Source organism: Amblyomma americanum, chromosome 9 (genome assembly GCF_052857255.1).
Source record: "Amblyomma americanum isolate KBUSLIRL-KWMA chromosome 9, ASM5285725v1, whole genome shotgun sequence".
NCBI classification, from domain to species: Eukaryota; Metazoa; Arthropoda; class Arachnida; order Ixodida; family Ixodidae; genus Amblyomma; species Amblyomma americanum.
In genome coordinates this window covers 109,624,626-109,639,000 of record NC_135505.1, presented here as the reverse complement: position 1 = coordinate 109,639,000, position 14,375 = coordinate 109,624,626, and positions in this window count along the sequence as shown.

The following is a 14,375-nucleotide window of genomic DNA, read 5'->3' as shown; positions in this document are numbered from 1 at the left end:
TGAATAGTCAGCAATTTTTTTGGAGGGAGCTACAGGGCATTCATAGACTGAAAATATCCAGTAGGCGCGATGCTTACTTTTAAAGATGGCAGTGTTGCCGAACCAACCTTTTCTGGTTGTTTGTTGTTTAACCCGGACGCTGCACAGTGGTTGTCCGAGGCTGACCAGCGGGTACATTTTCTCTGAAATGGGCTACGCAGCCGACCTGAAAATCCATGCATCAGCGTGCATTTGTTAAGTGTAATTTTATATTGAAGCCCCTTTTTTAACTTTAAAGAGAATTATCTCGAAACATCTATTTTCGGAAGATTTGATCAAAGCTACTTTTTTCGCTTGCAAGGCAATGTTATTAAAACAGGAATTTTCGCCAATTTTTATCCTTCTGCTTAAGAAACACAAGAAATATCTAACAAACACACCTAACCTAAAAAAACACAGGTGGGAGATTACTGAAGCAGAGTTGTAGAATGACCGCAGAGCAGATGCCTGGGACACTATGTCTCGGTTGGCCAGATTCCTCTTGCATAATACAGAAACAAGGTCATTGGCGCTAAGCAAGCAAGGATTACATACCCACCAGTTCTGCCATATGCACTGCTCAAGCAACGCTGTTCCTTAATGAATGAATGCGCCTGTCATGTTTCTTTATGAACCAACGAAATGAGCACTCGCTAACTCCAAAAGTCGCTGCCGCACTTGTTTTGATTTACCGTATGCGGTTATGGCTAATAGTTCACCCCTCCACCAGCAGTCCGCCTTACTCAGATGTGCTGTTTTGTCGTCGTGCTGTTTTTTTTCAGGCGCTCTTCTGTTGTGCTGTTTTTCGATGTACCGTTTTTTCCGGCGTGCCGTTTTGACGCGTGCGGTTTTTTCCCCGCGCTGATTTGTCACCATGATGTTTCTTACCTTTGCTGTTTTGTCGCTGTGCTGTTTCGCCCGTGCTGTTTTTGTGTGCCGTTTTGACGTGTGCGGTTCTTTCGTGTCTCTGCTGGCGACAATATCATTCAATCTTTCGATCGTTACTGCCCACAGCGCTTTACTCAGAAACATTTAATCACCGATTCCACATTTCTCTTTGAAACTTCCTGAAAATAAAGGGGGAAAGACGGGTGTGAGAATTCAAGGATGCGCCATCTCCTATAAACATCGTTAGAGCTCTTTCAAGGAGCACAGTTCTTTACGCGATTAGCATTTGTCATTTATACCTCTGCCGTTTGCATTAACGTGGAAAAGTGCTGCGACATAGCAATCACAAATGCAGTATTTTTCACAAAGGTGCGCGCGCGCACGGACGCACGCACGCACGCACGCACACACACACACACACACACACACACACACACACACACACACACACACACACACACACACACACACACACACACACACACACACACACACACACACACACACACACACACACACACACACACACACACACACACACACACACACACACGCACGCACGCACACACACACACACACACACACACACACACACACACACACACACACACGCACACGCACACACACACACACACACACACACACACACACACACACACACACACACACACACACACACACGCACACACACACACACACACACGCACGCACACTTTGCAACTGTTTAATTACTTCAAAAGTGTGCCACATACTACACGGTGAGAGAAGCGGCTGGTATGAACAAATCAGTAAGGTTTCGGTTTTGTTTTCGCAAAAACAATGCGGTTTTCAAAGCGCCATGCGGTTTTTAAAGCGCGAGTGGAGAATTTAAGTATATAAACCAAATGCCCTCTGTGGTCTTGGATAGCAGATCAAGCTATACACGGCAAGAGCGCGAATGGTAGAGATGCGACCGTGAAATGGGTTTCTGTTTTAAGTTTTACTTATCTTGCCGGGATACGGCGGAAAATCATTCGGGCGGCAAATCTGTGTGTGCGGATGTGTAGGTGTCATCGGCGGGTTCTCTCGTGGATTGCGTTTTCACTGAAATCCAACTTAATCGTCCACTTACGGTAAGTCTACACGATTATTTTTTATTGGTTTGGTCTCTTTAACCGCTATAAGCAGAGCTGTAGGTGGAGAACCGCCGCGATACGGCGGGAAATCATTCGGGCTGCAAACAACTGTGTGCAAGAATGCGTTGTCGTCGTGGCGTGTTCTCTCGTGGATTACGTTTTCCCTGAAATCCAACTTAATCGTCCACTTACGGTAAGTCTACACGATTATTTTTAATTGGTTTGGTCTCCTTAACAACCCTAAGCAAAGCTGTAGGTGCAGAACAGATTATGTGCGCAGCGACAAATTTCCTATCCCCGTTTGTAAGCGCCCTTATAAGCAGCGTAATTCCGTTTATGTCGGTGCCGCTATGCCTTTCCTATCGCGCGGAAAAACAGTCGGTGCGAAACCCGCGATGACAATCCGCTCCTCGCGAGCTGTCTACTGGCGTTTTCGTGTTGCAAGGTAGATGCGCGGCCACAAGTATCGGTTAGCCCCTGAATGACGGCCGAAATGGAACTGTAGGTTGGCGCCGTGTGAGCTCGATTTACTTGGCGCCTCCGGAAACGCACACAAGCTTTCTGGGGTGGATTACGTTTATTTTTTTTAATCTTTGCGTCATCGCCTATCCGGGCCATGGAGTGCTGTTTATGGAGGTGTGCATTGCTTGTTACATAGACGCTCGCTCGGCGTGCGTCGTGGACAGCCTCGTTTCACCAAAAAGATGTTTTATAACGCGATGAACTAGATCACAGGACGTTTGTAAAAGTTGCAGTCGAGCGGTGCTGGACGAATGCTAATAGTGTGATAGTTCTACAATATTCGTTGTCGGCGCGAACGATCAGTGTGTACAAATACCGCGAAGAACCGACGAGCTGCATCCAGTCTGCCCTTATGTTGCACATGCATGGATTCGTCCAGCCCTGTTATCCCAGCCGCTGGCCTCCGCATCTGGCCTGCGCTTTCATTTTGAAAGCTGAGTAAAGGTAGCCTCGACAAGAGATGGCTTACATTTACTTCCGAGAGGCTAGTTCATGAACCCCACTCACACGTGCACAAATTTCTCTAATAGTATTTGCGTGAGAAGCACAGTATGCGTTTCTGTTATCAGGCTGCTACATTACGAAAGCGCCAATTTAAGTCTGCGCTTATTTGCACAAAAGGAATCAAATGAACTCGCTCTGTGTTATGGCAGCACCTGAGGTTGAAGACGTTAACTGTTTCATTGAAACATTTCGTACTTGGGACGTTTTCGTTGCTTTCGTTGATATTTCTATCAGCCATAGGTTAGGGTACCTGTATATAAGAACCACCTCTTTACTACGGTGTTCGGGATGTATTTGAAGGGATAACTAAGTGAATTTGAGACGGTATTGATGGTAATGCGTAAGTTGTCTCAAGCTCACGCCGGGTTTTGAAACGCAGCAGCTGCAGTCACTATGTGCTGCTCGAGATTTTATGGATAATGCGTTCGGCGTGGAAGCGCTGCAACCCGTTTGTTTCCAAGAGTGTGCGCTGATGCATGACAATGATATTCTGTATTTGTGTTTGAAGTAGTTGTGAACGCAAAACTGTGATGAACCGGTTCGCATCTGCCTGGTAGGTATTGTATGGCTTGTGCCCGTATAAGTATCGGCGGACAGCTGAAACAGAAAAAGGATGGCACAAGTGAATCACGACCGGAGCGAAAAAATCGGGACAGGCGGCGCTGCTGCTGCCGAGCGCGCCCATAGCGGGAGTTCCAGGCATATTCCATTCACCGAAGCGGAGGTGGCCGGCAGAAAGCAACACAACCCCGCGTTTACCTATCGTAAATCCAACATCGAACTCTTGTGCATTTCTTATCGGGCGAGCCATGCGCCGACATGGCTGCGCACATAATTTCGCTTTATTTTTATGCGCTGCCATTGCGAGTAACGGTATATTTTCTTTATCGCAGTATTCCTTTAAAAAAATTGCCTGGAGATGCACTGTTGAAAGTAACGTGTGCTGGTGCGTACGTGACACGACAGCGAAAGTTTAAAGGCAGGTGTAGTTCGTATGAAATCTGCCAGAACGACGTAAGGATGCCGCGAAACGACGATGTGACAAGGGTCCAAATCTTAACCTTTGTTCAAGCACGTCGGACAAGTAGGAGCGTTGCTGCGGAGGTTGTGTGCTCGCTCGGAAGCGTTACGCGCATTGTTTGGGCTTTTCTCCGTGAGGCAAGGTTTGGAGACGCTCAGGACGGACCACCGAAGAAGAAGACAGGTTGATTGTGGCCGCTGCCTGTTGTCACTCATTTATAACAGCCGAGGAGATATACGACAGGAACTTGACCATCAGATGTCCTTGAGTATCATAAGAGCACGCTTTCATTCAGTCAGGCTCCGCAGTAGGATGTCTTGCCAGACGTCACTTTTGACTCGAAAAAACAAGGCGCTCAGTTTGGATTTTCCCACAAGACATCATTTGAGGACTACTGAAAAATGAATGAATGTGGCGCTCACCGACAAAGCTACCGTCAGCTGCAGATGTTATTTACCTACAATTGTGTTCTTGTACAGCGAGCTGATTGGAAGTGTGTCCGTGAAGAAAACTATGTATAAAAAACTGGCGCTTGCTTGAATTGTGCACTTATGTTGTATTTACTGCACTATGTTTGTGTTGCTACAAAAAAGTCATTGAATTCTCACCCTGTAGCGGCCCAAAATAAGGGCTAACAGTATCAATAAATAAATAAAATAGAATAAATAAATAAATAAGTGTGACCAACAACGTCGTCTTTAACGGCCAGATTGCGCCCGGTAGGTCATGTGCTTCCGTATCCTAAGAGAACACGAAAGCAGCACTTGCCTAAGTGTGCTTTTTTCTCGAACACACCAAGAATAAAATGGTAGCACGTTTATTACACCAGCTGCGGTGGCCTTTTAATTTTGTTGCATTTATAGGCCTGGTTAATTCTACAACCTGTAGCTAAGGAGAATACTTTTCGTTTAAGGGAAGATGGGGTTCTTGAAATGAACATTTTTATTATTAAGCATATCGTAATGAAATTAGGTGTGCATATGTATTTCCGTTTCCTGCTTTCAAAAACATTATTTTTTGAATACCTGAAATATTTTCCATATGAATGGAAAAGAACAGAAGCCTGATTAGTTAAATGCTTACGGGTCATTAAGACACTTTCCATCTACATTTTTTGGTTTCCATTGAAATGGGGCTGCAGGCAAAGCTGCCACCTGGAGCTATGCTAATTATATTGTTGAAGTATGTCATATAAAAATATTTTTTACAAGCACCGAATGATGTGTACAGTTAGGTGACATTATGGTTCACAGAAGTTGAAACGTTTCTGAATTCAACGGTATTCAATGCTGTTGGCGTACTACCGATACTTTCTGAGGTTAATGAACTTGCGATTGCTTTCATTTAATGTTTTTTTTTTTACTTTTACCTACTTAGCACGTTCTTTTCTGGCTGATCATTCAAGAAAGTTGTCATTATCATTTTTTATGTTTCAAAAATATTACGTTCCAAGGCTCTTACTTTTGCCAGGCGTTTGCTTTCGTTCAATTTTTAAGAAAGTAATACACCGTGGCGGTTACACACAATAGAGTTAGCTTTCATTTATTGCACCCCCAATACTTGTGCTGTTCTTTTGTTCGTGCTACGAGAAAAACTTTGCAAGCTTTATGATAAATTTTTTTTTAAGGATAGTGCGGGAGAAGTTTCAGGATATTTGCATTCAGGAGCTTCCATGACCTCTAAAAGGAGCGGACTTTAATATTATTTAAAATGTCTGGGGCGTCATGCAGCACCATCTGGCAAGGGTAAATTCAAGCGATTGTCAAATAGCGGGTATAAGAATCAATGCTGCAATAATCTCCTGTCGGGATGCCTGTGCAAGGAGCATTGAATGTGCATTTTATTGGGATCACATTCGCAACAGCTCGTATGGAGTCAATGATATGTGGCGCAATTCTTCGACGTCCTCTGCTCCAATGTAAGCGAATGCTCTGCAGAGTCAGTACTGGCAGCAGGTATTTAGTGCAGATGGAGATTGCTCCAAGGATTATGGGTGTTTGTTACAATGTTTTATGAAAAGCATTTAGAATTTGTCATGTTTTTATCAGAAATGATGAAGCCGGCGCGATGGCTCAGTGGTTATCGTGATCGTCTGCAGACCAGAAAGACGCAGATTCGATTCCGGCCTCGGCGGTCACATTTTGATGGAGGTGAAAGGCTGGAGGCCTGTGCACTATGCGATGTCAGTGCACGGTGACGAAGCCCAGTGGTCGATATTACCCGCAGCCCTTCACTACGTCCCTCATAGCCTCAGTCACCTTGAGTCTTTGAACCACATAAAAAGCAAACCAAAGCGATCATGATTACCGTTGCAGAATGGGATAGCCAAGATGCGCCTTGCTTTGTACAGCACATGCGCAGAGATGGAGCAGAATTTTTTTTCAGTTCCTCTTATATTTTTTCGTTTGAGCTGTGCACGTCACATGCCTAGATGACTGACTGCAGACAACAGGCTGCAAGAATGTCTCTTAGGAAACTAATCAGACCGTTACTTTCAACATTTATTTGTATAATGTGGCGCATTGTTATGGTGCGTGTATTGCATATTCCTAACCTGGATAGCTAGGAAACGAACAAAATTTGTAAGTATATTGATCGTCACGTCATTTTTGAAGACCATATGGTTACCTTTTTCAATGATTGTAGACTGTCTATAGACAGTTTATAGACAACGGTTTTTGGAAGATTTAGTAGACAGAGACCTATAGACTGTCTATAGACAAAGGTCTAGCATTGCCAGGTCATAAATCTATGGCATCTCTATAGAAAGTCTTTAGAATTATGTCTACTGGACCAGCAGACTTATGTCTGTATACTATCTATAGACAGAAATCTACAGGAAGTCCACGGCCATAAGTGTGTAATCGTCTATAGACTGTCCATAGACCTGTGTCTATTAGACTCAGTAGACCTTTGTCTATAAAGAAAAAGCCCACTAAAAGTGTATGGCCTTAAATCTACAGACTGCCTATGGACTAGTTAAAAAATTTTGTAAAAGAAGCCTGGTTTCTCTGTCTTTTGTGAACCTGAAGAAACGCAGATAGAGAACAAGAACGAGCACAACAGTACCAAGCGCGTTACCGTTTTCCTACTCGTGGTGGGAATGGCTGGTTAGAATTTCCAACAGTCCCCTTGCGGCACTTTCTGGTAGTCGCGCTGTGACAGTGACGACCGTAACTCGAGGTAAATTACAGCGGTCGATACGTGTATACCACCCTTCGGGGACGGTTATTTACAATCGTTTATGAACCGTAAAAAAACTCAACTTTTGTGGCATCCGAAGGACCTTGTTTAAAAAAAAACTTTCCGGTTGGGTTTTGAATCGATTAAGGAGCAGTGAAACCATCCTCCCACCCATATGCATGTAGGACCAGGTGGCTTTTTCGTGTGAATGCAGTAGTCATCGCGAAATAAGACTGGTCAGTGCTTATGATCCTATTCAAACTGAGAATACAGGCACCCGTAGCTAGTTCGTTTTATTGTTACCTTTTACTGTAGCTTTAGAAAATTTTCGCTTCTAATACTTCTTTTCCGCTGCAGTTATGGCGAATAACAATACCGGGAGCGCGGCCACAGGAGTATCTGTTATGAAATAATTTTTTGTTATCCCAGACGAGTTGCTCAGGAAGGCGAATTAATTTTCTCCCCGAGTATCACAGCAGCCATTTTCGAGCAGTGGAACGTGCGAATTCCCTCCGCTAATTTCTCTAATAGGCTCGTACATCGGATTCCTGGTATTTAATTTCTTGATGCGCTAACAATTCTTCGTATTCTGTTGGCGCCAATACGTCGTGAAGCCCAAGTCTCCCAAAGGTTATAGTCTCAAAGAAATTGGCATTATTCCAAGTATAAGCCTTCCCCTAATTTGATGTCAGAAGCTTCTGATCGATAACCTTAGGTGCAAGAACCTCATTTTCTAGAAGTCGACCCAACCTCTCGCGCACTGTACTACGTCAGTGCTCTCAGAGGTATTGTTCTGGTTGTTAAAGGCAGTACTTGACTGAAGCATTTGGTTCGTACTAAGCTACAGAATACACAGAGCACAAAAAAAATTGTAGTATATCTCGTCATCTACAGTAGGTGAAAGCAGGAGCTACATTGCAGAAAAGGCGCAGAGAATTCTGTATGGCGGTTCATAAATCATGTGCTTGACATCATGAGCTCGGCCACGTCCCTTGCATGCTCAGGACGTTGAACGAATAAAATGCTTTAAGCGAAGCTTGAGAATGAGGAATGCTTTAAGGAATAAAACTGAACTGAACTGAGGACGTGTCGACATTTTCTGTCGCTTCGAGCTAGGCAGCGGGCGTGTTCTCCATAGCTGCCTTCAGGGTTTGAAGAGCCACTGCTGTGAGCACCATTTTCTGCAGCTGGACAGCGGGCTTGGCGTTCCTCGCTGTTCTTAGCGCATTATGTGCCGCCGCGCCCCGCCACTTGTCCTGTCCATACTAAAGGGCACACTCAGTTTTCCTAGCTGCTAGGCGCGACGTAACAGCCGTACAATCTTCTTCGGCGTATGTGCGAACGACGTGCTCCCGTTGCCGAGCCATTTTGTCTCTTGACTTATCTGACTCTACTGCACAGCCGAGCATTTCGGTGCGTAGAACGAACGGGTGATTGTTAACGGCGACGGTTCGGGCGTTGCGAAGTCATCATCATCACCAGCTTGACTAGACCCACTGCGGGGCAAAGCCCTCTCCTATGTATCTCCAATTAACCCTGTCCTTTGCCAGCTAGGTCCAACCTATGTCCGCAAACTTCTTAATCTCATCCGCCCACCTAACCTTCTGCCGCCCCCTGCTACGCTTGCCTTCTCTTCGAATCCACTCCGTTACCCTTAAGAACCAGCGGCTTTCTTGCCTTCGCATTACATTTCCTGCCCAAGTCCATTTCAGTACAAACGGATGAAACATATTGAATACGATGATTTAGCCTCTAGCCTTTGCTATGTACTAATTCTAACATGTATATAACGAGACGCCGCGGTAATGTCTACGTGGTCAACGACCTAGAGAAACGGAACTGCTTGAGTAGCGTTTCGTTTGAATCCGGCTCGAGGCTATGGTATGGCAATTTTTTTCTGCTGAATGAAATGCGGACTTGAAATTTCGGTGAGGTTCGGCCTAAGGCCCGCTGCGGTTTCCGGTTGATGTTCGATTTAGTTTATCGCGAATAGGAGCTTTGGTTCTCAAAATTGCATTTCATGGAATTTCGTGCTAAAAACGTAAAGACGCTTACCAGAGTTACCGCCAATAATAGTTTCATGAAAAATACAAGAATTTATGTGTTGCAGCAGAAACGATGGCCTTGCGATGCATGAAAAATGAAAATAAAATATTTGCGGCCTTATACGTGGTGTTCTGAGGGATAGCTGTGAGAACTAATTTGAAAACCCTTCCTTGGGAAGGGGTTCGTTGCAATTCTAGAAGTGGTTATAAATGCTTTGAGCCGCACTTTTTTATTCGATACCGGACCCGTATTTTGGGAGGCGTTCTTCTACCCGCGGCGGTGGCTCAGTGGTCAAAGCGCTCGGCGGTCGGCGGTCGAAATTATTCAGGAGCCCTCGAGGCACTACGGCACCTCATTTTCCTTTCTTCTCTTTTCAGGTGTCAACCGATATGTGAGACAGATACTGCGCCATTGCCTTTCCCCCAAAATAAATTTGATTTCAAGGTAGGTAGGTAAAAACTTTATTGATGAACCAAGTAAGGGAAGGCGTTAGTGGAGGTTTGGTTGGCTTGGTTGTTAATCCCGGTTGGCGGCCATCAGTCCATCACTTCTGGCGACCTTCTGCGCCCATTCCACGAGCCTCTTCTGTGAGGCCGGCTCTGAGCTAGCGACCGCGATCTCCCAACTTGCTAGGTCTGTGAGGTTCCAGCGAGATGGTGGTTAGAGTTCCAGAACTCAGAGAAACTAATGCTTCCGGCTTCCCGTGGGTATTTTAGTTATGCTCTTTAGCAGCAGTGTCATGCAGGAACTAACAGATACAAAAAATTTTCTCTACCTGGGAAAGACAAGACCGCTAAAATATTAATCACAATGACCATATACAGAATGATGAAAATAAACCTTCACGGATTTTTTTTAAATACGCGCTCATGGTAAGACAACTAATTAACTGAAATCGATTAATGAACTTTTCAGCAGCTGCAGTAATCGGATATATTTTAAGGCGCACCTTTTAGTCGCCTGTTCCTAGATGACGCGTCGTTGTCGGCGTAACACGACACCTGACAGGTGGCGTATTACGGCGTGTGACAGGTGGCGTGTTGGCAGGAGGTAGGAGGGTAAAGCGCCACCTTCCACGGCAAGAGCAGAGGGATGGGAAGCGGGAAGGCGGCTGGCACGGGAAGATCCCAGAGGGCGGCGAGGGTGGCGAGCAGCGCCACCTGCCAGCGGTGGCATGTGGTACGTGAAGTGCTGCGCTCAAATTCCGCATTTCCGACGGTCATAATCGTCTGTCAATCTTTTTATTGGAATCTATGGGGCATTCGTATTAATATTAATATTAATATGTACTTGAATATGCTTCAATAGTGTGGGACCCATACACGAAAAAAGACAATGATCCTTGAAAAAGTCAATAGGAAAGCGCTTAGGTTTATATACGAAAAATACAAATGGGAAGACTCTCCCTCACCGTTACTGATTTTAAATAACGTTAATCTACTAGAAACCCGCAGAAAGTTTAATACATTCATATACTTGTTTAATAGTTTAGCAAGAAAAAATAAACTCAAGCTTCCAGAGTGCATAAAGCGTACTCTAGTGAGGAGGAGTCGGGGCGTTCATGAGCATTCGTTTGCTCCCCTTTTCGCCAAACCTTACAGTTTTGAATATAGTTTTTTCCATAGAACAGTGCAAGATTGGAATTCGTTACCGGCATCTGTTTTTTCCAACCCGCCGCGGTGGCTCAGTGGTTAGGGCGCTCGACTACTGATCCGCAGTTCCCGGGTTCGAACCCAACCGCGGCGGCTGCGTTTTTATGGAGGCAAAAACGCTAAGGCGCCCGTGTGCTGTGCGATGTCAGAGCACGTTAAAGATCCCCAGGTGGTCGAAATTATTCCGGAGCCCTCCACTACGGCACCTCTTATTCCTCTGTTCTTTCACTCCCTCCTTAATCCCTTCCCTTACGGCGCGGTTCAGGTGTCCGACGATATGAGACATACTGCGCCATTTCCTTTTCACGAAAACCAATTATTATATTATTATTATTATTATTATTATTATTATTATTATTATTATTATTATTATTATTATTATTATTGTTATTATTATTGTTAGCCCTCCACTACGGCACCTCTTTCCTCATTTCTTCTTTCAGTCCCCATTTATCCCTTCCTTTACGGAGCGGTTCAGGCGTCCAACGATGCATGAGACAACGATACATGAGACAGCTGCTCGTACCATAACCTTCGCAAAGACAATCGACCCTAGCCGACCACTCAAGAACTGTGAATATTACCGTTATCAGTTGCATACAAACTAAAGATTGCTCAAATAATAAACACAGTAATAAGAACTAAAGATCCAATTCCTCTTAGACTGTTTAGATCGCCGCTGAGACAAACAAGAGCCGCCACTAATAATAGATTTAACCTACCGCCTTTTCATAACACTTAGTCAAAGGCTATTAGAATACAATGGTGCCCAGATATGGAATGAGATTCCCGATGACATCAAACTCAGACATAATTTTTCGGCCCTATTAAAAAACATTTTTCTTGTCTGCCCAGAACTGTGGGACTAAATACGTTTTTGCCTTGTTTTGTACATTTATAAACCTATTTTTTGTTGCTTTTCAGAATATGTATGTGCTTAACATATTTGCAATGCCACTATTGTAGCATCTCACGTCTTTTTGTACATGTATTTTGAATGTCTGCTATTTCTTTAGTGAATACCATGTATTTGGACCTTTCACTAGCCGAGCTGGCTACGGGACCAATCAAGTATTGATGTATTGGTTTTATAAAATAAAATGATGATGATGATGAAAAAAAAGTTAAAGCGATCAGTTGCCAGAACAGAATAGAGCTTAATGGGCACAACAGGCTCATGTATATTTTATTCAGAAATGCCGATTGAGACTTCCCGGTTGAAGTGTTCCTTCGCTATAAGCGAAACACGTGCGCTGGGAACAACTTAGTTAACTGTTTCTTGTATGCGGCATTCCGTTGTGTCAGACGCTGAAAACAATGGCTATAGCAAAACGTTTATGAAGGATTTCGAAGGTAAAAAAATTAAAGAATGTCTGCCAGCCTAACCAGAGCCCCTATCTTACACGACTGCGCACGAATAATTCGTGTACAATTGTTATGAAATGTAAGAGAGTGATTACTCATTGGCATCCACACAAGCGCAGACATGCGGCTACAAAGGAACAATGTGCAGGCACTTTCCTCGAGCCTATCGCAACAAGGCAAGAAACGGCTTTCCCCTACTGCAGCTGCTTTCTGGCGGCATATTACGCGCAATGCCTCGATAGGTCACTTGAAGCGGCGGGTGGGAAATGTTGATAATGCTAAATAATACTCAGCTGATGCGAACAGGTTTCATATTCATACAACCGACAGGGCGCCTGGGGACCACGTGACAAGACGATTACGAAGTGCCGGAGGTGCTTCCTGCTAAACATGTTCCGGGCGCGGTGGTACAATTAGAAAACAGATGTTCCGATGACAACCGGCTTAAGTTGTCGTTCTTGATTAAATTCGATTGCTATGTGCCTGCACTAACGCCGATCGAAAGCGCATTCATAGCTCGGATTCGCCATCGAATCTCGGCCGTATTTCTCAAAGACGTGCGTGTGCTGTGCGGTGGCAGTGCACAAAAAAACCCAGGTGGTCTAAACTAATGCGGAGCCTGCCACAGAGGCGGTGCCTTTTTTGGACGTTAGACCCAAATATGCTACATCAAACCTGGGAAATTTCGACTTAAGAAATTGGCAGTGGCTTAACCTGGCTAACCCTGGAATTGAGCGACAAGCAAGTTGCTAAGCGTCTGAGGCTCGTCCATGGCAGCTCGGCTACACGTTCGCAACAGCCGTTCTATACATACCCACACGACCACGTGGCTATGATGTGCTATCACAAGGTCTTAGACAACCTCATCGGATGTCATCACGTGGCTTCAAATCACCCCACCAGATGTTGTTAAGGTCAAGGTCAACCCAAAGGTCATCCAATGTTAAAGGTCAGAGGTCAACTAAAGGTCATGGGTCAAGCTCGGAGTCCAAAGGCTCGACACCATAACTGTACCGCATACGGTCATACATGGCTATCCTTGGTTGGGCTGAAGGTCGTTCAAGGTCGTGTTGCCTACCCGAAGACTGCTTTACATAGAGTAATGAAGCTTTTCGCTTCAATACGAGTGATGTTGGTTACGATACCGGGGCTCTTGTGAGTTCATCTTGAGAAAGAAAGCGAAAGACTTGAAAAAAAGAAAAACAATACCAGCGCTGAGTGGCCATTTTATTTCGTAAGGCGATAAAATTTAGGCTTCAAAGGACTTGCAAGCAAAAGGCGCAAATGAAAAAGGCAGAACTCAGCATGCGATGTAGAGAAGGAAGGCAGGCGCGCAGCTCGTCAGCTAAGAACTGTAAGAAAAAAACAAATATAAAACAAAAACAGAAAGGTTCGCGGAAAAAAGTATGTAAACAGTGACAACAAAAGTCTAACTTGCGGCTTAGCGGTTGTCAAGGAGCTGGTGATTAAGAAGAAATTTGAGGATGTTTAGCATAGCTGAACGTGGTATTCAGCGCAAGATTCACAGCATGATTACACTTGCATGGTTACCCGACGGGTAACGTCATGGCTGCTTCCATCGCATGATGGCGCGACGTGAAGTCATCCACACGACTAATAACATGACCCCTCTCACCCTTAGACTGAAAGGCCACCCAAAGGTCAAAGGTCAAGGTGAAAGGTCATGACGATGTGGATCTACATGAAGATGGCCCGCAAGTTTAGGCTGAAGGGCTTAGCTGTGGTGCGACTTAAAGCCATGCATGACCTCTAACTCGGCGAAGGTGAAATTTAGTGCTTGCGGAGCCCAGCTCTTCCTAGCGTAGTGAACCTTTTGCTTCAAGATTATTTTCTTCGGGAACACGACGAGGGATGGCGGGCTGACACAGGTTTGATTTTTCTGGTGAACGATGAAGGCTTCCAAAAATTTGCGCGCGTTCTGGTCGTGTTATTTCCTCAATATGCGTGTTTGGTTAATTAATAAGCAGAGGAAGGCAATCTCTAGAACGGGTGCAATGAATATAAAGGTTAAAACCTGTTGCTCGAGCACCCGGTTATCCA